The sequence below is a fragment of the Perna viridis genome, chromosome 10 (genome assembly GCF_037379345.1).
Source record: "Perna viridis isolate PV_CMFRI_1.1 ecotype Kerala chromosome 10, ASM3737934v1, whole genome shotgun sequence".
In the NCBI taxonomy this organism is placed as follows: Eukaryota; Metazoa; Mollusca; class Bivalvia; order Mytilida; family Mytilidae; genus Perna; species Perna viridis.
This window is the reverse complement of record NC_142454.1, coordinates 40,171,155-40,196,827: the sequence shown is the minus strand read 5'-3', so window position 1 is coordinate 40,196,827 and position 25,673 is coordinate 40,171,155. Positions and strand designations below refer to the sequence as shown.

Here is a 25,673-nt window from a genome sequence, read left to right as displayed (position 1 = left end):
GACAGTATGACTTAATGACTGACTTTCTTATTTTACTGTTCCTCCATTCAAAGGTATGTGCAAGATAAATATTAGTTAATATGTTTTATATGACGAAGTCCTCATTATGGTTATCAATGCGAATTTGACTTTAGACCTTAAAAGCAAGGAGTCTGATTCCAGACTGACAGATTCCAAAGGAAATACAAAGCATCTTCTTGGTTTAGTGACTTAAACACAACAATTAATTATTATAGTTCGCGTCCTAAATGTTTTTTTTCGAAATTAGTTCATGTAAAATTGTAAAAGGCATTAAATCTTTTTTTTTTTTTTTTTTTTTTTTTTTTTTTTGAAAATATCAATGTATTCATGTTATTGATTTGAACTGAATCATAACCTAGAGAATAATGAAAATATTTAACTATAAAATCCATGTGTGATTTTAGTATAAAAATTCGTCAATTTATGAATGCAAGGCAAGGAGACATATTACATTCAAAACTCAGATGAGGAACAAAGGAGGGACGTGACATTCGTATCCCAACCCCATAATTTTAGAATTTTATTTGGCATGAAATATTGATGTTTACCCCAAAATTTGTTTGCCTCGATTCGCTCCACATCTAATTCTATTTAAGCCCTAACCTGAAATTGAAATTTGAATAATTATATCATTTTTATAATTATGTAATAAACACCTCAGAACTTCAACATCCATACTTGGAGTTAAGGTTTCATATCAGTCAGAAACACACTTCAGCTAGATACACCTTATACGCACAATTCCCGCCGATCAGTTGACTGCCATTTCCTGTTTGCACACGCACCGACTATACTCGACGTCAGTTCAAGCCCATTTTCGATTTAATCAAAATTTGCTTCCGTCGTTCTTTTATCGAGACCGACTTGTTTTTTTCTTTTTATTTGTTAAGCGTTTCTCATTTTATAAGAACCAAACATCTGTACTTACTATTGATATGCACAATCAAAAAGAATTTTATAATTCCTTATGAGAAATTTCATTGTGATTCCGCCATTAAGTACCGATTATTGACAAAATACTAATTATTGTATTTTTTTTTAATTTCTATGTTGACATAAATGTTATTTCTCACGACTTTGAAAATTAACAATTATTCAGTAGGAACGATAACCTTCAGAATAATTTTTGACACAAAATAAGGCGGTAAATCTTTGTTTTCCGTCATACTACCAACAACCGAAAATCGTCGATTTGACTATGTAAATATTGCGATCTTGATTTAAAATGTCGTCGGATTCGAACAATTCGCATTTTACGGAGAAGTCGTTTTGTGATATGAATGAGCAAGTTATTTATCGGTAGGTGTCAATAAAAGTGTAGCCCAATTTTTATTTTTAATTTGATTGATATGCTATATATATGTGGCATCGAGTCAGTACACTATTCATACACCCAGTATTTTTTTTTTTTCATTTTTTTCAAAAAATCACATGAAATAACATCAATTTGTAAAAATCTTTTTAAATACAGATAACAGAAAATTATGTATACAAATGTTACATACATTATCAAGCGCGGATCCAAGGTCTGGCGTACCGGGCGTACTCCCCCTCCCCATAAATCGGTAAGAATTTTTTTACCACAAGTTTCAACTCATGATATTTTTTGTCTTGCTTTGCACTGCATTTAATTCAATTAACGCCCCCCTAAACTCACAGCCTGGATCCGCCCCTGATAATCAATAAAATGGCATACATAGGCATATGCGTAAACGATTAGCGCAACTGCTTATTTTATCTTTGGCACTTGTTGAATTTATCATAATGACGTATAAGTGTAATCTTGCATCGACTAGAATCATCGTTAATTCTGTTTTTGAAAACTCAAAACTAAAATAACAGCTTGTTCCAAATTTCAAAAATTAAATAACGATTTCACTTATAAGTCAAAAGTATCCACATAAGCTGCGGGGGGGGGGGGTTATGTATGACAAACTGTTGTATTGTTTGCCGTTTATCTTATATATCATATCTTATCAAATGATGTCTTCAAGAAATACCAACATTTCTAAATTACGCATTCAAGGAATACTAACATACAAAATACAATCCTACATTTGAAATTGAAAGAAAAAAATGCAATAAAGAAAACTGCAAAATTTTGTTTAATGTGTCAAAATATGAATTGACTATTTCTTAATATGAGGAAGGTGAAACATTTAACGTTCCCGAAGAAAAAACCTAAGTCCTTTAATATTTTTTGTCAGCCTTGTCATTATCAACTTCCAAAATAGATTAATTTGTTATGATATAAGGTTTTTATTGTTCATGCCCATTCTCCTATTGTCAAGGTTTGAAGTATGTAAAAAGGCTAAAAACCACAAATTTCACTTCCCATAGGCTTCTATGCTAATTTCACAATATTCAATGGCTTCTCTGGACTTTACCTTAACTTTAACCTGCAGAGGACTATATATCAGCATGATTCTACATATGTCAGCTCACAATCTTCAGAATGGCATGTGGGGTTAGCAGACTTGCAGTGCAGTACTGGTCACCGGAAGTGAAGTGTCTATAAATAGCATGGGAAATCCCAGTGTTTTCACAAGATAGGGGTATATTTAGAAATTATTATGGAGATTAGGCTTCACATCACAAGAAGCAAAATGCACCTATAAAATGTACAGAAATGTTTTTCCTTTCAGAAACTGTTTAAATTTTTTAAATGAGATGAGAACTTTTTTAACAGCACTATGAGGAACAGGGGTAATTTCTGCGTAGGACTATTTTTGCGTACGTTCCAAATGCTCATTGGTTGAATTGGTAGTCTGTAACCTGTATGTGCCGAAATTCCGGCTTTCGTCGGGAACGGTGAGTTGTCATAAACATACACAAATTAAAGATCCAAATTAAAATGTTCATTTGTTCGTTAACATACAACAAGGATTGAGCGAAATCGCATAAAAAGCTCGACTCCTGCAGAACAAAATTAAAAGCAACAGAGGATGAGATCTGCAGCGTAGTTATGAAGGTTCATTGTCCATATATAATCATCAGTGAAGTTTCAAGATGCGTGATGCTGAATCCTCAAAGTAGATGCAGTTCTTCTCACTGGATAAGTAAGACTGAAGCTGGTAAAATATCTGCTTGTAACACTAGCATATATGTACCTCAATTGTTAAATTGTTGAAGGACAAAAATGCCACAAGTTACACAACTATAAGTTTAAGAAAGTTACAATGTAACTTTTAATCATATAATGTTTAGCTTATTTCATTTTATCGTCAACTATTTATGCTCCAAAATAAATAATGTCAATTCATTGATCTTGAATATGCAGTTAAAGAATATGAAGATGACATGTTTATATTACTATGTAAGTACTTTTGAAATAATTTTCATAAGTGTAATTCTATCTTATGATCCTATGCATATACACTCATTGAATTCATTTTTTTAAATCATACTTCATTTTTGAACTTAATTTTTGATTTTTTTATTAGTTCGTAACTTGTATGTGTATCTTTTTAAAATGATTTTTTATCAAGAAAAATCACAACTTATGGCTTAAGTAGAGAAAAAAAGGATAAAAATTAATTTTTCATTTTTTTTTGGCTTAATCATTGTAACAACACCACATTATTTTACAGTTTTGTTTTTATATCAGAAAAAATGTCCCATTTTGCCTTAGCACTTTTTACCTGTTATTCACACCTGAAATTCTTTATCCTTTTACACCAATTGTAAATTGTCAAAATGTTGGCATTATAGGTGAATGTCAAAAAGTTGTAAAAATATTAATTTAATTCTTTCTATTCCTTTTCGATGTCAGATACCTGGTGATATCATAACTTGGTTTATCTTACATATGATATAATATCTAATACAATCTAAAAAAACCAATTATACAATATTAATTCAGATATCGGAATTAATCTTAAATATAAGATACTTTAAGTAGCGTATAAATGTTGAAACGGATCGCTGGTGCTTATCCTAGAGTTCCTTCAAAAATATAATGACACTTGTACGGAGAAGAGAATATCCAATCCTCTTTGACAGAAGTATCATTATATTACATTTATTTCATGTTCTGTTAATATTTTTCAGGTGGCGTCTCGTTTTTGAATGCACAACTACTTGTCCTAATAAAGAAAAAAAAACAAGACATTAATATTTCCTAATTTCGAGACCACACTCAGAAGATATATATATATATATTTGTAATTATAAGACGATGTATAAGGCTTTGAATTTTTGTTGCGTGACCTTGCGATTTAATATTAAATGACTCCCATTGAAAATCATAGGAAGTGGTCGACTTCAATATCAACGAAACCTCTTATGCGAGAATTTTTCGTTTACGAAAATACGATGGTTAATTATTTCTATAGTAATACAGTTTGGTAATAACACATTTCAGAAAATTCTAATAGCTCTACATCCGAAAAAAAAGCAAAATAAATACCAATCCGTTTTTAGTTTTCTATGCTTTAAAAATAGCAGTTACGGATGAACAATAATTTTAAATCGAGAACGAGACTTGCACGCCCTATTTGAAATAGTGTATTTGTAGTCTTCCGTTTTCGTCGTTTTATATCACACAGCCCATGACAGACAGATGCATGCGACCGTGTCTGTCAGTGGTACAATAACCAATCGCAACATGTTCAGTAAATATAATCTAGGAAAGTTCAGAGGGTCAATGAAAAAAATTATACATTTATATATGTACGCAGGTCAACATCGTTGTGTGGCAATGTATGGTAATATATTCAAATTAATTTATTGTAATTCCACATCTTTGACTGTAAAAAGGGAGAAATACGTCTTAACACTCGTCATCTTTTGAAAATCTGGGATTTCTTCCTCTCGGGTGAAAATGCTTTGTCTTTTCACTCGTTCCGCTGTGCTCCACTCATAAAAGGACGGAATTTCTCACGCTCATGGAAGAAATCCCAGATTTTCATTAGAGTCTCGTGTAAGAACTTATAAGTCTCTGTGCAATACAAGTATTTTCTAATTAAGTTTTACTACTGGCTCATAACAAAAATATTAGTATTTTCTTAAACTTAATGTTAAAAGAAAAAGAAAAAAAATGTAGTTCCATACGTACCGGCAGATACATATTATACAACAAAAAAATGGTACTGTAACCATTACTCCGATAATTACATAGGCCAGCCATGACAAGTCTGGGCTTCGTTCTAAAACGAAAAATGTATACACATTATTTCATATTAACTAACAGCACCAGATTAGAAATTTTGAAATGGTGGTTCTAAGAGGAGGCGTTTTAAAGCTATCGTCAACTCGCAACATTTGCATGTACATGTAACTGCACAATAAAATATTTTCAAACAAAATGGTAAGGTGCATCCATGCGGGTTAGCGAAATGCATATACTCAGCCTAGTATTTATGCTCCAGTCAGCTGAGTTCTATTTTTGGGGTTTGGCATGGTTTGTTAGTAAGCCCTGTAGTGAAAGTAGTTTTATTATATTTCAAGCTACACTTGTATGTATAAGTCAGAAGTTAAGAAGCCTAATTGTTAGAGGCCTAGCGCGCTTAAAAAAATCCATGTAGTTATAGCCAGCTTCAGCATAACTTAATAGTTTTAAAAACTCTATACGCATGTCCCTGAAGGGATGTTACCACAGATGAATGGAAAGTAATAAAGATTTGATGGCATGAAAAAAGTTTTTGACAAATAATCTTGACATCACGGAATGAAAAGTCCTCGCGTTTGTCATATAGTTTGGTCGATAGTTTTCCTTTTCCATAGATCTCTTAGTAGAGGTCCAGATATGAGTCTAACTTATCAGAGTCGGTAGTAACCTAAATCTCAAGTTCTTTTGGGTAGATGTGATGTATTATATCCTCGAAACTATGATTAGGAAAAGATAATATGTCACCTTGCGTGGAAACTGAAATCAATAGGTTTGGTTAAACGATATTTCTTGCTTTGGATTAGATCAGCTATAAAATCAGCCTCGTACCAGTAAAGGAATACGTCAGTAAGTAGAGGAGCACAGTTTGTGCCCCTTAGAATTCCGATCGTTTGTTGAAAAACTCGTCAAACAGAGTTTTTAAAACATCTGCGGTATATTTGCAAAATAATTTGGAATTGTTTTTACAAAGTATAAAGAATCTCTACCCAGTGCTACATATCTGTTTCTGGTTGTACCGTCGCTTTTAGTAACAACGATGCACAATGTTTTATGAAGTCGGAATTTTAACTGAATATCAGTAAGAAAAGTATAGAGAGTTAGAAACCATAGGTTTTAATGAGTAATCAAGGGAACCAAGGTGCTAGTGGAAAACAAAATAATGTAATATAGGGACAAAAACCAGACATGAAAAACAGACAAGTACCACAAAGTACATAAAATAAATACAATAATACATAAAAAGTAACAAGGTAAATAAGCAACTCGGACTTCACTCAAAACATGGGAGCATGGACCAGGTGTACAATAATGATAATGTTTTCAGATAATAATCTTGAATTGAGGGTTTGCAGAAGATCTTTCGAATTTTCAGGATCCACATTAAATTAATACAACTACGGGAGTAACAAGTGTCGTGGTAAGACTGGAGACCTTCTTTGGCAGCTATGGGTATTTAAGTTAAAAAAATTTGAAAGTGGATTGGTGTTACACTTTCAGTTTGTTGTTTGTTTGTTGGTGTTTAATGTCCGAGCAGCAATATTTCAGCTATATTCAGACGATGAAGCATGAAATGGATGATAAAATGAACATGAAATGATGATGAAATGAAAAAAAAGGACGGGAGACAAGGATAATAGAGTCGATAAATTTTGATTGCCACCAGAAGAAGGGGGGATGGGCAAGGTCGGGCAATTTAGCCTCCTGTGGCGGAGCGTAAAGGCTCCCACTCCCATCGAATAACATAGCAGGGTTCTTTAACGTGCGAGGAACGTGACATTTTTCCCAACACGGTGCACCACTATGGTTTGCGGTCAGATTTTCCGTAATATAGCCTGACAACCCCAGCATGTAACATGCCAGGGGTATCCCATTCCACCTCCTGGAGCATACATCCCAGTTGTTCTGTGGGCAGAGCACCTAGCCCCCGGCTAGGTTTCTGAGCACTATTTAGTCGCCTTCTACGACAAACTTAGCGCTGCTGCTTCTTTTATCACCCGGACCTGCACGAGGCGTTCCACTTTTAGATCCATCGTTGTTTGTTTGGATTTTTGTGGAGTTTAGGAATCCAGTACACAGACACAATCATGGTCTTTGGTAGTGATACCGAAAAGAGGATAGCATAGATTTAAGGTTTTTGATTATCTATTCTTTGGATAGTGTGGTAGCAGTTTAAGTTTCATTTTTGCCTCTGACAAAAGCAAGGTTATTTTGGACGTTATCTGCTGATACAGCAACATATTTGTCATGTTTATTAGACCCTGTTTTTGCAACATCGGCGTCTTTGAAAATTGGTGTATCATTGACACCTATTTAAAACCTGTATATGTTTCAAAATTGAAGACCTCACAACTTTTCACTTTACCCACTCTGACAATGTCTTCTCTGCATCCGTTCGAACCTTAAAGTAATAATACCAATATATGGAGCGTGGTTCATGGTACTTGGGTTCTTCAGAAAGAACCTAACGGGGAGATTCGTTTTTTATGATGTTTAAATGTCCCTAATGACGAGACTGGAAAGACAATATTTGAATGCAGAGTTTTTGCAAGAACAGCAAGGTGGTTTAGCCTAGAAATCCTAAATCACGAAGTCCCGCAATATCCCTTTATAATTGAAAATATTTTATGCAATATGTAATGTTTTTGATATGAAATAATCGGTATTGATTTGTTGACAAAAGTTAGTGGAAGAAATGATCGTTTTTCTTCATCTTGACCTTTTACACGTACTTGTTGAAAGAGACTGTGGAAACCGATATCCAAAATGATAGCCATAGGTCTGTATAATAATGAAGAATACATTTTCATAAGGTGGGAAACGTTTGAATTGGTGCCTTCTACTGCAAACCTTTAGATAAAATATTCAAATTGAAACATGAAAATAATTTCTGTCATGAGACAGTACGTTTAACTAATAACTTTGCCAGTTTTATAACTCCTTAACCTTTAAGAGTTAAAAATATTCTTTTTTATGACTCCTTATCAGACTTCAAGCTTTCTGTTTCTGTTTTGCATATGAATCTATCCAGCGTTGAACTATGTTTAGCATACAAGTTTGTCTCTTCTTTCAGAAGTATGAATATTTATGTGACATTAATTTGCAACAGTAGTTGACCCAAGCTGTGCCCGGCAATGCTCTTTTATCAATATAATGATTTTAGCCATAATGATTAATTATTAAAAATATATTTCAATGCCTTACCCTACATTCATTTAAAAAAAACTGAACGGTGAACTTTTCTGAAAATTTTTTTATTGATTTGCATATGAATAGTCTATATAATATCAGTTTTGTACGAAATTGAATTTTAGATTTCTTCCAAATAGAGGTTTTAATCTGGAAATTACTTTTTTTGTTATTTTTGGTAAATTAAAAGCATAGTATCTCTTCTACAAAATTGATAGAACAAAATTGCATATTTAATCTGATATTTTAATCCTTTTAAAGTGAATTTGACTTAATATTCAGTTATACATTGAAACATATTGTCAAAATGACCCTAAAATACCAGATATGGTTCAGTTTGGCCAATGATTCAGATTTCTAAAAAAAAAATTATCTTAGTCTTCATTGTTCAAAAACTGCACAGTGAATTTTCTATAAAAATCGACAAACGATGCGCCACATTAAGGTGAATATCATATACACATTTAAAGACAATTGAATCATGGGATTATTTTGGGAGTACCCCTGGTCTACTACCTTAAGGAGCAGTCTTCGTAAGAATTGCACATGCTGTAATATGTGAAACACTTCAAAGATGGCAACACATTTTTCTATTTGTTTTTGTAATTGCCTTATAGGTTTATATAATGAAATGAATGATTATCTATAATAGTTTCTATTGTATTTTGTGTGTTATTTACAGAGTTGTCTCCCTTAATTTTTAATTCTATACGATTTTTATCCCATACGAACAAGGGTATATAAAAGTCATGTATTACTTTCTGAATAGTGATTACATTTTAAACAGGATATCAAAAATGATAAGTAATATCTTAACAAAAACAGTCGGCGCATATGCTCGCTTTGTTAATACCGAAATGTGATATCACTGTATTATGTTTTGTATTTCAATTATTTCATTGGTTCTGCAAGTAGACTATTTCCAATTATTTAATATATAAAAATATTGTTCAATATATGAAAGTAATCGAATATATTCCGGACTCCAATGACACCAACGGAGCCTTAAATTTCCCGGTTGCTATCACATTTGTCCAAAGAAATGCGAGGTTGTAACTTACTTCGATTAGGTTGCCATGGTTAAGCATCATGGATGTCACATGATGTCAAAGCAAACTCAACATCGACTGCATCGGAAATGAATGTTAGCTTATAGTTATACATCATACACATCATACCAAATCTCATAGCACCACACAGATAAGTTAAATTTGAAATAAATTACGGAAACGCGCTATCGCTCAGGGTAAAATAATGCGCATTGAATGATCAGTCTATGGTACAACAATGATAAAATGGATTTTCCGTGATTGATTTCGATTCTAATAGGACAATAACGGTACTTTTTTTTTATATTTTCCTGATCTATTACGGTAACCTTAGACCCGCATTATTTGTCCATATTTGGCTATACACTTTACGCTATATCAGTTGAAATGGTCGCTAGTGAAACTTTGCTTTGTATTTTTCGTAATGAATGTTAGATATGGCAATATTCGTTTGCATTATAAGGTCACAATGTTCACACATGAACAGGTACAATATTTTTTCCATCGGCATGAATGGTCAGTCCGTGGTAAAACAATGATAAAATGGAGTTTCCGTGATTTATTGGATTCTAATACGACAGTAACTGTACTTTTTTTTACATTTTCCTGACCTAATACGGTAACTTTAGACCTGCCGTATTGGCCATATTTGGCTGTAGACTTTACGCTTTGTCAGTTGTAATGGTCGCTAGTGAAACTTTGCTTTGTATTTTTCGTAATGAAGGAAAGGGCGAATTAGGTAGAACGATGTTAGATATGGCAATAGCCATCTGCATTATAAGATCACACTGTTCACACATGGATAGGTACAACGTTTCATTCAATGACGATTGTTATTGTTTGGTACCATACATGATTGCGCACGTGGCATGTGGAGACTGCTACCAAGTATGCGTGGTAGTGATTTTTATGGAATATAACTTTTCTAAAACATAACTTTAATATTTTCATTAAATATGAATTTGATGTTCATTCACGCCACTGATATGAATGAAAACAACTGATACATCGGAATGTTATGTGTGTTTTTTTTTTACATGATTGAGGTGGACAGTAATTTACACACACACACACAAGTCACGCCCAATAAGTCACGTGTTTCTCATGTAGCAATCGAAAATCGACCAGTTATGGTCGCAAAGCCTGTTAAGGACGTCATATTAGAGATAAGGTAATTTGCAGGGTATGAATAATCAAAATTAAAAGAAAATTTTCCTATACAAACATACGAATGACTATATCACTGACATCATTTTTCAGCCAATATTAATTGTTTGGTTCTTTAAAAGTTTTCACACACGATAATTGAATTAGTTTGTACTTTGATGGATTTCTCCAATGATGATTTTTTAATCTATTTTCTTCTAAGATAGACATATTTTTCACGTTCTTAAATAAAATTAAATTAATAAAGGTTGGATTGGTAATTCTATATACCACATATTCAAAATTTAAATTCAAACGCATAGCACAATGACGAACCCAAAAGCGGGGATGAAAAAGGAGTTGGCATTATCAGAAAATATGCACAATATTAACCAAATATTCTAACCAGAGAGGAGGATTCCAAACACCCGACCACGCCCCCTCATTCGGTCCACCACTGTCATAACCGAATTTGACATTAATTTTATCACGATCCACAAAATTATATTTGGATTAGAAAGTTTATTTAAGCGGTTCTCTCGTTGTAATATTACCGCCAAGAATGATGGACGAATATGCAGCTAGGACGAACATTTTTAAGCGTGATACTCCGCTCGTCTAGAGGTTATGAAAAGAGAGAGAGGTAAAAATGTACAGTAGATTGACGAATTCTCGTCAAAGGTATATAAAAAGAGGTGAAGTATAAAAATGAATTACCTACCCTCCATGTAAACTGGTGGGACGGTGCTTCTTGTTCTGAGGTCCTCGCCTGACAGTAGATAGTTAAAAATGCATGTCTATGGAAAAAAGGAAAGAAGTCATACAATTACACAAATGAGGAGAGGTTAAGGATTTTTTTTATAAAAGTTTCATGAATGGAAAAAAAACGGCAAAAGTACGTATATGATAAAGGCTTTATTTCTAAGGTCGAATGCCGCGTGTATATGATAAAGGGGTTATTACAGTACTATGGTCGAATGCCTTGTGTGGGTCCGAGTGTCTAAGAATAGGCTAGCAGAAGTGCTAAGCTTGTCGTAAAAGGCGACTAAATAGTGCTCAGAACCCTAGCGGGGGTCTAGGGCGCTCTGCCAAGGAGCAACTGGGTTGTGTTCCCCAGGTGCTGGAATGGGGTACACCTTCCGCGTTACATACTGGGGTTGTCAGACTGTAATATGGAAAACCTGGCCGCAAACCATGATGGTGCACTGTGTTTTGGAAGATGCAACGTTCCAGGCACGTTATAGAACCCTGCTATGGTATTCGATAGGAGTAGGAACCTTTGCGGTCCGCCATAGGAGGCTACATTGCCCAACCCTACCCATCCCTACCTTTTTCTAGTGGCAATCAAAATTTGACGACCCTATTGTCCTTGTGTCCCATCCTTTTTAGCTCAACTGGTCGAAGGCCATGTCAGCTATTGCCATCACTTGGCGTCCGTCGTCGTCCGTCGTCGTCGTTAACAATTTTTCAAAACTCTTCTCCTCTGAAACTACTTGACCACTTGGAACCAAACTTGGTATGAATGTTTCTTGGGGTATTTTGCATAGCATTAATGTCAGGATTTTTCTATCTGTCGAAAAACATGGCCGCTGTTACTAAAAATATAATACAGGGGTCAAACAATAGATTTTCGCATATATCTCCAAAACCGTTAGGTGAAGCCAATTTCTGACTGGGTAACAGTGTATAACATGATAAGGTCTATATGCGGTCAAATTTTTATTTTAATCTATTGAGCCATGTTGGAGTTATTGCCCCTTTTGAACGTTTTTGGTGCTATTTTTAATGTTATTTCTTTCACAAATCTTCTCCTCTGACACCAATTGACCAATTGGAACTAAACTTGAATGTTCCTTGGGGTATCGTGCATTGATCTGATGTGGAAATTTTTTATCCGTCGTCGAAAAACATGGCCGCCGTTAAAAAAATAGAACATAGGAGTCAGACAGCAGTTTTTCGCATATATCTCCTAAACCGTTAGGTTTAGCCAAATTCTGACATGTGGTAAAAGTGTTCAGCATGATGTCATCTATCTGTTGTCAATTCTTTTTTTTGGTGAAAATCTGTTGACTCATGTTGGAGTTATTGCCCTTTTTGGACGTTTTTTGCTGTTTTTAATGTTATTATTTTAAAAAATCTGCTCCTCAGAAACTATTCTGCAAAATTCAATGAAAGTTGACATTTTTGTTTTACATGGTATCCTTAACGAAATTACCGATTTTTGATCGCTGAAAAAAACATGGCTGCCGTTTCTAAAAATAGAACATGGGGTCAGACAGCAGATTTTTGCAAAATCTCCAAATCTGTTAGGTTTATCTAATAGCTTTCAATTGTTGAAATGATACTTATTATAAGGCTTACAAAAGTGTCCAATGAATCAAAATTGTCTGACAACTCCTTGTTAGAGTTATTGCCCTTAAAAGTCAAAAAGTTAACCAGGTGAGCGATTCAGGCTCCTAGGAGCCTCTTGTTTTTTTTTTTTTTTTTTGTTTTGTTTTGTTTTGGTTTTTTTTCTTTTAAATTTCATCATCATCATCATCATCATCATCATCGTTTCATGTTTATTTTATCATCCTTTTTATGTTCATTGCCTGAATATAGCTGAAATATTGCTGCTCGGCCGTTAAACCCCAAATAATCAATCAATCAAATCATGAAAGTTTTGATTTAAAGCGCTTATTAAATGATCTGCCAAAATGCTATATGGAGTTGCATTTATACGTAACTGAATTAAGATAGGATCAAATATAATTCTTTCTAAACATCATTCAGGTAGCATGCAATGCAAATCTTTTGATTCAGAAGCCATTCGAATCATAGAAGTAGATTGGCAGAAATCTGCACAAATTGTATAATTGCAAAAGTATGCGAAAATGTTCTCACCGAAAAATGTAACCAAACACATTTTTACACCTCAAGAGCATTCTAAAATATTCGCGGAAATCGTTTATAAAGGTTTTTGAAGGCGTACTAAGTCTTTTGAACAGTGGTGAGTTACCCCATTCAAGAATTTTAGACGATACCATACTTTAAGACATGCAAATCAAAATGACTGAGAATGAAAGAAACAGGATGCATTGTTGTAAAGATGAAAACGTGTACCAGTAAGTTACATGTATATAAATTATTAAGTGACATTAAATATAAAGTTATGATATATTTCAAAAATATAATAAATAATTTATGTACATTTAAAAACAAATTATTCTGCAGACAGCTATTTAGAGTGCTTAAGTTTTCGAGTATAATGGACATAGGGTATACGGTTATAGCATACGTCAATGGAAGAGTAATCAAGGGAACCAAGGTTATAGCGGTAATCAAAAGAATGTAATCCAGGGACAAAGACCAGACATGGAAAACAGACATACACAACAAAGAACATAAAGTAACTAAAATCATACATACAATGTAACAAAAGCAAATAAGCAACTCGGACTCCACTAAAAACTGGGAGCATGGACCAGGTGCACCGGTATGGTAAGCGTCCTCTGCTTTTCTGGAAACACCCGCCGAGTTGCTAATAAAAAGTCAAGACAAACGAGGAAAGGAAAACTATGACCCGTTGAATAAATCAGTTTTCATGGTGCAGATGGATACACCATAACGATCCACGAGTTCATGATGACGACCATAAAACTTCTGTAGTGATGACTTCAATCTTGTAGCAACATAACCCTGTTCCAGAAGCTTATTTGTTAGAGTTCTAGTGCGATACAAAACGTCTGCGTAGTTTTGGCAAGCTCTGGTGTGATATGAACACTCCATACGCAGGTGCCGAAGGGATGTTGCCACAGATTAAAGGAAAGTTGACAATTCTGAATGAAAAGTCATCACGTTTGTCGTAAAGTTGGTCAATAGTTTTCCTTCACCATCGATTTCTAAGTGTAGGTCAAAAAATGAGGCTGACTTCACAGTGTCTGTAGTATCCTTTATCTCAAGTTCGTCGAGGTAGATGCGATGTATCAAATCCCCGAAATTAGGATGGTTCAAAGATAATACGTCATCTATATAGCGGAAACTGAGATTGAAGGATCTAGCCAAACGATATTCTTCCTTTTTGATCAGATCAGCTATAAAGATAAGTCAATATAGATTTTTGAATATCGTACTTATTAAAGTGAAGAATGGTCAAGTTTTCTTATATCGTCCATAATTAGATGATGGATCAAAGATCAATTGACCCCAATTCACTTTGATAGGTAATTTAAGTGAAATTGTTCATAGAGGGCATTGAGAAACAGGTAACGATGAAAACGAACGTTACAAAGATTATTTTGGTAAATTGGCTTTACTGTCATATAGACCATCATAAGTGTCCAAGTATCTTCGCTAAGCAGGGGGTACGGTCCTGCTCCTCATGTTGCGTGAAGGGAGGGTGCAGAACCATTACCCTTGGCTAGCAGATGCTTTTACAGTTGGCATTAAGATTATAACCAATCACAGTTCGAGACTGTGGACCATATTCATTCTTTACGTGAAGCAGACAGACACAATTTTAAAATTGCCGGAAATTAAAATTATGATATTGTAAATGCTCAAAAACCTTTTCTACCGTGCCAGCACAGGTAACGATACTTTCTTGTACCAATCAATTCAATACACAAACTACTTACTACAACTGCTCTGTACATGTTTGTTTAACAAATAATAGAAAGAATAATAGTATGTAAAAAAACAAATTATTCAGTACCCCCAGTTTAAAAACGTTTTGATCAGAGTTCCTCTTATTTATATTTTTTATTCGCCTCTGACCTGGACAACGATGCTCCTTTGAGCAAATATTCTAACGCAACTTTTTTACCATTGTGCCCTATTCATACGGCAGCTAAAAATTGATAGAAAAACAATTCTTAGAAATTCTTTTGCATTTAATTTTCCATAACGACAGTTTTGTGCTTTGGAGTTTTTTTTTATCAACCCATTTAGTATAATCAGTTCAGAGCAGTGGCGGATCCAGTGCAGTCAGTTGGTACCCCTTTGTTTACTGGAAAATTTGTCCTTTTTGTGTGTAAAATTGACTGAAACCCATCCTTTTCATAGTGTCTGGATTCGCCCCTGCAGAGGATACTACATAACAACGACTAGCCTGGCGAACAATCGAAACAATGGCAAACAACATCATACAACATGAATATTTTTGCATCATGCATGTGCATGCATGCACATGCTTCAAACATCAAAGTAAATGTATTATAAAATTTGTAACGAAATCTATGTATGATTTTTGTATGTACAAAAAATTCTCAAACCGTAAGTCTTTTGACAAAAACTTTAGTTCACTCGATACTTTACATGCTTCTCTAATGAAAAAAAAAACACAGCCTGACAACTAGGCAAATTGTCCGTAATATACAATTTTAGTACAATTAATACTTGCAACTTCCAACTTATTCTCGCAAAAATCATGTTGCAAACCGAATTGAAAATGTTTTGCTTATTTTATTTGTTAGTCAGTAAAGATTATTTCGAAATGCATTGTAATATTCTACAATGTCGCATTGTCTCTTCATCATTGCAAAATGCTCTAAAATGCAACCAGTTTTAGGAGTGTTTTTGTTCAGTGAAAAACTAGTTAATTTTTCACATTTTTTTTTTATCATTGACCCTTCACTGAATAATGCAAAAAAGCAGAAAGCTATACCACTTTTCAGTTAAAAAAGAATGATATTCAAAAACTGCATTAATATATCTTTCCATTGACATTTAATATAACTGTATAACCTTTAGGCCAATTAACGTTTTAAAAATATATTGCACAATTAGACTATAGTCAATGATTTTGAGTTCAATTGGCGCAAATTGAAAAGGTGTATTTGCTCTCAAGAAAAGATTTTTTGATTAATAAACTTGATAAAATAATTGTCCACTTGAAAAAAAACTTTATCACTAATACAGACATTAATGAAATTATGTGGTTCCAATGCACAACCAACTGCTACGATTCGTTTCACACAAATATTTGATTTACACTGCATATTATCATCCTGTTCATCATCGCTTAAGCTTTCTTCAGTTTCAGTTTCCGGATATTTTCGTAAATTTGACGGAATTTTTTGTTTTAAAATTACTTTACTTCCGGTTTTCGAACACTTCCGCTAAAATCAAAAGGTCGCGTAAGTCAGGTTTTTTTAACCATTTAGACATGAATTATACGGTCGCTAGTGGCGTTACGCAGGGAGTCGCTTAATACAGTTAAAAATAATAGAAAAATGAATTGGGGGACCTTAATTAGGTCGCATAAAACAGGTGGTCGCTGAATACAGGTGGTCGTTAACACAGGTTTGACTGTATGTACAAACTTACCCTTATAAATGTGTAAAAATTCATTTGTTTTTTCATTTTGGAACAAACTTGGAAATTATGTTTTCACTATTTAGTAGAGTTGTCTAGATGTCTTGGTGTTATCATGCATTGTGGCGTGTTCTCTCCGATTACCTTAGATCACGGGTTTTATCCACGCCAGGGTCATAATTTAACCATTGAATACAATTTTCAGTCACTGCTTCTTGATTTTCATATCTGATATTAAGTCGTCACAGGCACAAAATGTGATAATAGGAGATAAGTACTAGAGTAGCTATTTCCGCAGACTTTGACAGAATTTAATCACAGATCATTTTCTTCTCGAGATGAGGGGGTGATTTTATGTTGAAATAGAATCCTTTAGCGCAAGCTTGAATAGGATTTTTTTCAGCAGCAATCAGATTTATTTTTTATTTAAAAATTTAAACTGTTATGTAATACGAGAAATATTGAAACGTTTTTTTTTTTTCTGTCCATGGATGAGCAAACAAATTTTGACTCAAACTTTGAATATTTTTTCTTTACAAAATACTCTCAGCCTCTTGCCTCCAATAAAAATGGTCGGTGCTTTAAATATCGCATGCAAATTTCATAAATGCAGAAAAATCAGTATTAATGGAACCCTGGAAAAACTAGAGACCAGTATGCTAGGAATCTGGATAAACACCTTCACAAAACAATTAGACCAAGAGAAATTCAGTAAAGCCAGGGTCCACTGTATTAACGAAGTAGACAGTCTGAATACACACAAACATACCTATTGATGTTACTGTTTCCGATGTAGTGCCATCTACATAAGAAAAAAATATTCTGCAATAATTACAAAAACAGTGGAAATACGAAAAAGCCTTAAAATGCTAATTAATCGGGTTTATCTAAGTAAAAGATAAACCAATTTAATAAAAGAGAAATTAATCTGTTCTTTCACAACGTTAAACCGGAATCCGTTCCGGATGTATCCCGATTTTATATTTACGTCTAACGCTGCCATATTTTTTGAAACACCACATCAAAACAGATAATCAATCCAAGCCATCCTCCTTAAAACGTAGCATGAAACCTGCCAAAAGAAAACGAGCAGCCCCTAGAAGGAATCAACAAGACGGAGATGCTACAAAAAACCAGAAAAAGAAGAAGACTTTGCAGACTGCTCAGACGTCATCGTCGCCACGCCAATTCAGAAAATTACCCTCGACAGCTTCCACGTCGTCCAGCGAAATTGATGCCACTGATGCCCCTACTCAAGGTCCCTCGACCAGAAAGTCAACTTTATCTGTGAGCCATGGTCCGGTCGTCAATATCATAGCCGATGAAGCATTGCCTCCCATTCCTGATGAGTCTCGTATGCCTGTTCCTGTTACCGCACAAGAGGTCCCACCCCAGCAAAGCTCGAGTGGAATTGGTAGGTTTATCAATACTTCACAAACCTTAGCACGTCCATTTTACTCTGGGTCTCCTGTTCCCCCCTTTCCGATCCTGATTCACAAAGGTGTGGCGATATGTCGTACATCAATCAATCGCCCGATTCTGTGTCTAGTGTCTTTACTCCTATATCATCTCACGTCCCAAGTAAAATAAAAGAGAAAGTATGGGCAGGTGAATTTGTAGATCTAAACTTGCTTCTCAAATCAGCTCGAGATTTAGCAGATAACTGTGAGTTAGATGGAGAGCTCACTATAAAAGGGGGTACCCTTGCCGTTGTAAAACAATAAAAAACACAGTTTAAAAACATTGAAACTTGGACTAATGCATTCATGATATATGCAAGCATTATTTTAGAGAAATGGCCCCAAAAAGGGTTAGAACTTTTCAAATATATGCAAACAATTCGACTTGCAGCCTCCAGGGGCTATTTTCGAGGTTGGGTTCACTATGATGAACAATACAGGTTACGTAAAGCGGCGTCCCCAACTTCTTCTTGGGGAATAGTTGATATGGAACTTTGGATGATGTGTGTTTCAACCCCTTATACACCCCCTTCTGGTACTGGCATAGCGCAACAAAAAGTGGCACTCGCTTAGAGAAGGTCCGAAAACGCATAAACACTGCAATAAAAAATTTCTATTTAACTGAGGGCCTTGCCGAGATAAGACACCCGAATATTAGAGCATCTGAGATCGACCTCTACCGGTTTGATGGGGTTCACTTGACCGATCTCGGAAATGACGTACTTCTAAACAACTTTGAAGGTGCTTTGGAAACCTTTTTATCCTCACCCGATGTTCGTTCATTCCCTTAGGATTGTCACATTCGTTAATATATGTTATCAAATGTTCAAAGGAATATAAATGATTTATTATTTGAAGCGGTAGGGCCGCGGGGGGGGGGGGGGGGTAGATATTTGAACGTGTATAGACACGCCCATTTGGCGGAATCTGGCAAGATAAGGGGACACTATCCTTTCCTTAATTGTACGTCGGGTCATATCAATAAAACTTTCCTACGCTTTACCGTTGGAAGTTGGTCTAGACCATCTCATGCCTCCATGAGTGGTCGGTTCTTTTCTGATCATCAGATTGAATTTGGCCAGGGTATTCTAAATACAAATAAATAATCAAAATAAATAATAAACTCACTCCCATGTTTTTATAAATATTAAATGAAAAAAAGTGGTTGCTACCATGGGGTGACAAATGGTATGGGCTGGCGTACTGGAAAATCGTGTCCCTCGTTCTCTCAAGGTACCTTGAGGAATGTGAGCATCCATTGTTTACCAATGGTGCACAGAGTTGTCCGTATACCCCTGCGTTTGGCATTCTGTTTCCCTATCTTGTCAATTCCTCTCTTGCAGTGAGCTGTGGCCGTTATTAGCCATTTATATTGTTTCTTGAATTTTTATAAGCCAAACAATTGATTCTTTGATTAATCGGGTTTATCTAAGTAAAAGATAAACCAATTTAATAAAAGAGAAATTAATCTGTTCTTTCACAACGTTAAACCGGAATCCGTTCCGGATGTATCCCGATTTTATATTTACGTCTAACGCTGCCATATTTTTTGAAACACCACATCAAAACCCCTCCATCCTCCCCTTCCACATTTACCACCTTTTGCTGCTGCTGTTTTATAATTTTTTCAGGGTCAAAACATTCGATCGACTTAAACTTCCGGGGATCTGAGAGTTTCGAGCAGAGTAGACTGTTAAATGAGGAAATCCACATGAACTTTTGTGAATACAGACTCTGGACACTCAAACTGGTTGTGTAATACTACAAGTGCATTTTTGAGAAGAAAACGTACTAATTATTTCTATATAACCACCCCTCTCCGAACTTAACCAAAACAAAAGTATACAGATAATGTTTTTAATTCTATGATTAGTTCTGAATACTATATTCACCTGCCAAGCCGTTCGGAGAAAACATCGAAATTCCGAACCATACACGCATATAGAGACATATCTCTTTATTTTATTTCGCTTCTTAGCAAATATCTCTAATATGAGTTGTCACAATTTTAGAAACCCTACTTTTTTTACGCAGTATATTAACTAGTAGCATACAAAGATAAAGTTTTAACATATCAATAAGATCAATATCAAATTAAAATCTTTCAAAGTGAAGCACCGAAACTTTCTCTTGATTCTATGCACAGGAATTGGATGAGAAAAACCTCTCATTGTATGGTATATTGTATATATTTGATAAGAAACATGGAATGGGGATCGTATGAGGGATGGGGATTTTTCTATAGAAAATGTAGAATTCTCAACGGTAAATATGGGAATGGGGAAAATGGGAATGGGTGGATGATAGGATGGTATAGGTGGGAAATTTACACCATTCAAGAGCTGTACTATGCGCGTAGATTTATTAACTAGTAACTAATAGCTTCTAGTTGAAAGTATCGGTTGTTTCATATAACTTTTCTAAAACATAAAAATTAATATTTTTATTCAATATGAATTTGATGTTCATTTATGCCACTGAAATGAACGAAAACAACTCATACATCGGAATGTTATGTGTGTTTGTTTACATGGGTGAGGTGGACAGTAATTTACACACACACAAGTCACGCCCAGTAAGTCACGTGTTCATGTAAGCTCATGTAGCTATCGAAAAACGACCACAGTTGTGGTCGCAAAGCCTGTTAAGGACGTCTATTAGAGATAAGGTAATTTGCAGGGTATGAATAATCAAAATTAAAAGAAAATTTTCCTACACAAACATAGACTATATCACTGACGTTATTTTCAGCCAATATTAATTGTTTAGTTCTTTGAAATTTTTCACATATGATAATACATTGATGGATTTCTCTAATAATGATTTTTTAATCTATTTTCTTCTAAGATCGACATATTTTTCACATTCTTAAATAAAATGAAATTAATAAAGGTTGGATTGGTAATTCAAAATTTAAATTCAAACGCATATCACAATGACGCATCCAAAAGCGGGGATGAAAAAGGAGTTGGCATTATCAGAAAATATGTACGATATTAACCAAATATTCTAATCGAAGAGGAGGATTCTAAATACCCGACCACGCCCCCTCATTCGGTCCACCACAGTCATAACCGAATTTGACATTATTTTTATCACGATCCAGCCCCGTGCAGGTCCGGGTGTTAAAAGAATAGGCCTGCAGCAGCGCTAAGCTTGTCCTAAGAGGCGACTAAATAGTGCTCAGAAACTTAGCCGGGGGCTAGGCGCTCTGTCCACAGAATAACTGGATGTGTGCCTCAGGTGGTGGAATGGAGTACCCCTGGCATGTTATATGCTAGGTTTGTCCCGCTATAATACGGAAAACCTGACCGCAAACCATAGTGGTGCACCGTGTTGGGAAAGATGTCACGTTCTTTGCACATGAAAGAACCCTTTTGTGGTATTCGATAGTAGTAGGAACCTTTGGGCTCCGCCACAGGAGGCTAAATTTCTCGACCTTACCCACCCACCCCTTTACCTAGTGGCATTCAAAATTTGTCGCCCTTATTATCCTTGGTCCCTTCCCTTTTTTCGTTTCATCATCATTTCATGTTCATTTTAGCATTTATCTTCATGTTCATTGCCTGAATATAGCTGAAAAATTGCTGCTCGGGCGTTAAACCCCAACAATCAATCAATCAATCATATCACGATCCACAAAATTATATTTGGATTAGAAAGTTTATTTAAGCGGTTCTCTCATTGTAATATTACCGCTAAAAATATGACGGGCGCATATGCAGCTAGGACAAACATTTTTAAGCGTGATACTCCGCTCGTCTACAGGTTATGGAAAGAGGGAGAGGAAAAAATGCACAGTGGATTGACAAATTCTCGTCAAAGGTAGATAAAAAGAGGTGAAGTATGAAAATAAATTACCTACCCTCCATGTAAACTGATGGGACGGTGCTTTTTGTTCTGAGGTCCTCACCTAAAAGTAGATAGTTGAAAATACATGTCTACGGAAGAAAAAAGAAAAGAAGTCATACAATTATACAAATAAGGAGAGGTTAAAGACTTTGTTTTTATAAAAGTCGCGGCCCAATTCATGAATGCAAAAAGAAAACGGCAAAATGTACGTATATGAAAAAGGGGTTATTTCTAAGGTGAATTGACTTTCAAGTACGATTGCCTCGTGTGGGTCCGTGTGTCAAAGAATAGACCAACCACAGTGCTAAGCCTGACGTAAAAGGCGACTAAATAGTGCTCAGAACCCTAGCCGGGGCTAGGGTGCTCTGCCAACAGAACAACTGGGTTGTGTTCCCCAGGTGGTTGGAATGGGGTACCCCTGACGTGTTAAATGCTGGGGTTGTCAGGCTGTAATATGGAAAATCTTACTACAAACCATGGTGGTGCACCGTGTTGTGCAAGATGCCACGTTCCTCGCACGTTAAAGAACCCTGCTATGGTATTCGATAGGAGTAGGAACCTTTGTGGTCCATCACAGGAGGCTATATTGTCCAACCCTACCCATTCCTTCCTTTTTCTAGTGGCAAACAAAATTTGTCGACCCTATCGTCCTTGTGTCCAATCTTTTTTTTTTCATTTCATCACCATCATTATTTCATGTTCATTTTATCATCCATTTTATGTTCATCGCCTGAATATAGCTTAAATATTGCTTCTCGGGCGTTAAACCCCAATAATCAATCAATCAAATCATGAAAGTTTTGATGTAAAGCGCTTATTAAAAGATCTGCCAGATTGCTATTTGGCGTTGCATTTATACGTACCTTCAATTAAGATATCAAATATAATTTTTTCTAAACATCATTCAGGTAGCATGCAATGCAAATCTTTTGATTCAGAAGACATTCGAATCATAGAAATACATTGGCCTTCTTTGTAGCTGAAATCCACACTTAAATTGGGTTAAATAAATTGTATTATCGCAAAAGTATGCGAAAATTTTCTCACCGAAAAATGTAACCAAACACAACTTTACACCTCTAGAGCATTCTAAAATATTCACAGAAATCATTAAGGTCAAAGCGTACTAAGTCTTTTTAACAATGGCGAGTTAACCCATTCAAGAATTTTAGATGAAACCATACTTTAATTAAGACATGCAAAATGAAATGACTGAGAATGTATAAAAAAGTCCCAAAACCTTAAGTCTTTTGGCAAAAATTTTAGTTCACTCGATACTTTACATGCGTCTCTGTTAAAAAGACAGCCTGACAAACTAGGCATATTGTCCAGATAGACTGTATTATACAATTTTTGTACAATTAATACTTGCAACTTCAAACTTATTTTCGCAAAACGCATGTCGCAAATCGAATCGAAAATGTTTTGCTTATTTTATTTGTTAGACAGTGTAAAATATTTAGATATACACTGTAATTTTCTACAATGTCGCACTGACTCTTCATCATTGAAAAGGGGTGTTTCTTTTTGGTTGGTTTTTTTTTTTTTTTTGGTTTTTTTTTTTTCAGTGAATAAATAGTCAATTTTTCACATTTTGTTAAATTATATACATTTGATATTAACATGTTACCTGTTTCCCAATATCTACAATGCTCGATTTCATTTAAATAATTTATCAAAGTGTATCAAAGATCGATTGATCGTTGACCACTCCTCTGATTAATGCAAATAAGCAGAAAACTATACCTTTTTTTCAGTTAGAACGATTGATATTGAAAACTAAAACTGAAAAAAAGAATGATATTCAAAAATTGCATTAATTTATCTTTCCATAGACATTTAATATAACTGTATAACTTTAAGGCCCATATATATATATTCCTCCATCAGAATATAGTCAATGATTTTGATTTAAATTTGTGCAAATTGAGAAAGTGTATTTGCTCTCAAAAGAAGATTTTTCGATTAAAAAACTTGATGAAATAATTGTCCACTTAAAAACACTTTATCACGAATACAGACATTGATGCAATTGTGTGGTCACAATGCACAACCATGACTACCGCCAGGGTCATAGTTTAACCATTTAATACAATTTTCAGTCACAGCTTCCTCAGGTTCGCACGTGTCTTCATCTCTGGATATTGAGTCGACACAAAAATTGTCATAGGCACATAAGTTCATAATACGAGATAAATACTAGAGTAGAGATTTCTAACGAACTACATGGACTATAGCCTTTGGAGAATGATTTAACAGAATTTAGGCACCAATCATTTTCTTCTCGAGAGGAGGGATGATTTTATGTTGAAGTAGAATCTTTTAGCGCAAGCATGAATAGAATTTTTTTCAGCAGCAACCAGGTTTATTTTTTTATTGAAAAATCTAGATTGTTAAGTAATACGAGAAAAAATAAATCATTTTTTTTCTCTCCATGGATGAGCAAAAAGAAATGACTCAAATTGAATAATTGTTTTTACAAAATACTCTCAGCCCCTGCCTCCAGTAAAAATTGTAAGTGTCTTAAATAGCACATGCAAATTGCAAAAATACAGAAAAATCTGTCTTAATGAAACCCTGGAAAACTGGAGACCGGGGTTAATAAGACATCTTCTTAAGTTCGTTCATATCAAATTCAGAATGTTTGGAATCTGGGTGAACCGAACATCTTCACAATGCAAAACAATTAGGCAAATAGAGATTCAGTTCAGAGAGGTTCCACTGTATTAACGAAGTAGACAGTTTGTATACACAAAAACATACCAAAAAAAAAAAAAAAACAAGAAAACGTAAATATATTTCTTCTTGAGCCCGCCTCCCCCAACATGTTTCCCGAAATGAGATAGATAAGTAAAACAGCAGATCAATAAAAACAAACTTCAAAATGAACGATAAAAGTTAAAATTACATTTGTTAGTTAAGTTCTATATACAAAATTTACCTGCTAAGATGATCGTAGAAGACATCCAAAGTAGCATGCTGAATCGTACATACATATAAAGAGACATATTTTTTTTTCTTTATTTATTTCCTGTTCTTTACAATATTGCCAATATGAGTTGTCACAATTTTAGGAACCCTACTTTCGTTTTGACATTTTAAGTAGTAATCTTTGTAGGATTCATGTAAATTCTGTAATATGTGAAACATTAGTTATTAAGTTGCATTACAGGTCTATATAATGAAATGTATAATTATTATTCCATTCTGTCCGCTCTTAGGAGATAATCTACATTGAAAATCCAACAGTTTCTATTGTATTTCAGTGTCATTTACAAAGTTATCTCCTTTAATGTTGAATTCAATAGTACGTTCTTTATAAGTTTTATATCCAAGGAACAAGGATTATATGAGAAGCCATATGTTGATTTTTGTTTACTATAACATTATAAACCAAATATTAAAAGTAAAAATATGTAGGCTTTCCAACAGTGAATCACATTATGCATGATTCTTATCTGGATTGCTACTTAAGAATTCCAACATATCAGATAACGTTTTAATATACCAATAAGATTAATATGGAAATAATTTAATTTTTTTAAATTAAATCAC

The 25,673-nt window shown here is 34.6% G+C and overlaps 1 long non-coding RNA gene across 5 annotated transcripts; it reads right to left on the bottom strand.

The window, feature by feature from the left end:
• Positions 1–430: 430 nt before the first annotated feature.
• On the bottom strand, positions 431–25,233 carry LOC148605756 (uncharacterized). 5 transcript variants are annotated; one of them, XR_015916116.1, is made up of 6 exons: positions 25,060–25,233; positions 22,128–22,179; positions 17,576–17,608; positions 11,234–11,309; positions 5,078–5,168; positions 431–4,106 (listed from the first exon to the last, which is right to left on the bottom strand). It is a non-coding gene; the product is annotated as an uncharacterized LOC148605756 (long non-coding RNA). The 5 variants fall into 5 exon arrangements; XR_015916118.1 differs by lacking the exon at positions 11,234–11,309 and having other exon boundaries at positions 25,060–25,227; XR_015916115.1 differs by lacking the exon at positions 11,234–11,309 and having other exon boundaries at positions 433–4,106; positions 22,132–22,179; positions 25,060–25,224.
• Between the last annotated feature and the right edge of the window lie 440 nt (positions 25,234–25,673).